This window comes from Manacus vitellinus, unplaced genomic scaffold, assembly GCF_001715985.3.
Source record: "Manacus vitellinus isolate BGI_N305 unplaced genomic scaffold, ASM171598v3 scaffold_87_pilon, whole genome shotgun sequence".
In the NCBI taxonomy this organism is placed as follows: Eukaryota; Metazoa; Chordata; class Aves; order Passeriformes; family Pipridae; genus Manacus; species Manacus vitellinus.
In genome coordinates this window covers 1,449,264-1,450,629 of record NW_021940854.1, presented here as the reverse complement: position 1 = coordinate 1,450,629, position 1,366 = coordinate 1,449,264, and positions in this window count along the sequence as shown.

Below are 1,366 nucleotides of genomic sequence, written 5' to 3'. Positions count from 1 at the left end.
GAACAAGCAACTCGTGCCAGTGGTGACGTGCCAGCAGCTCCCCCCGCCCCGGCAGTGCCCCTTCTGCCCCTGGGAGGACTGAGGAGCCGGCGATGGGGTGGTCAGGGAACAGGAGCTCAGCAGATTAGCTCCCGTCGATGCCCAGCGCCCGAGGGGTGCTCTGCTCCAGGCTCCGAGGGATCAGGGCACAGCCCCGGGGATGGGGACACCAGAACTCTGGGGAATGGGGACACCACGGTCCTTCCCACTGCCTTTGAAGGGAATCAGCCACAGCACACGTCCAGCTCCCTCCATGCTGCTCTCACACCTCCCTGCCCTTCTCCGTCAGTGCCAATCCCAGGGCGCTGTGGGACCACGGAGCCACCTCCTGCCACTGGCACATCCACTGCTCCCACCCTCGGGCCGCTGCAGTGCCTCAGGAAGGACCCCACCTGCACCCCCCCAGCGGGTTACAGCCAAAACCCACCGAAATCCCCGTTCACTGAAGGGCACAGCCCACCCTGCACCCCCCTGCACATCCCCGGGTGAGCCGTGGCCAGCCCAGCACTCCCTGGCGTCCCTTTCCCCAGCTGCCAGGCAGCAGCTGGATTTCAGAGCTAGGAGGAGTGTCCCAGCCACAGTCTGACCAAGGAATGGGGGTTGTGTTCACCCCACAGCCCCCCCACACTCGCTGCGACCATCCCCTCGGGGACCCCCGGCTGCCTTATCTGCTGCTGTGTCCTTACATCCACGGGATCCCAGCAAGAGGAGCTGGTTAAAAGAAACCCAAAAAAACCCCCCCCACACTTTCACTTTGTTTTCTACCCCAGCTCTTAAAAATTTCCTCCTGCCACCAGCAAGTGGATAACGAGGCTCCACTGCAGGTCACCAGAGGTGACTCCCGTGTCCCCTGTGGCTCAGCACGGCCAGGAGGGAGGGAACCAGCCTGGATCCAGCTTCCCAGGGTGGAGATCTCCAGCCAGGCCCCCTCTGTGCCAGTGCAATGATGTTTTTTTTACTGCAGGGTGTCTGTTCACCCACTGCCCCAGCCCAGGGGGTTTTGGGGCAGGTCTTGCACAAACCCCAAAGCCACAGATCGGGCCAAGGGCTCAAAGCTGTGCGGGAGCAGCAGAACCCAACGTCCCTCACACCATTCCAGCCTGGAAAAGCGACACACAGAAACCAGTCTGTGCCTTCTGCACCTGGCCCCGAGCACCCCCAAGTGCACTGCCCCAGTCACCCTGGCTGGGTGCCCACCCCAACCCTCATCCACGGCCACCTCAGATCCCCGTGGCTGGAAATCGGGGCCACGCCGGGTCCAGCCTCTGCCCAGCCCTGCCCAGGGATGCTCTGGAGCTGGGATGGCTCCAGCTTGGAGGCCAGAAGG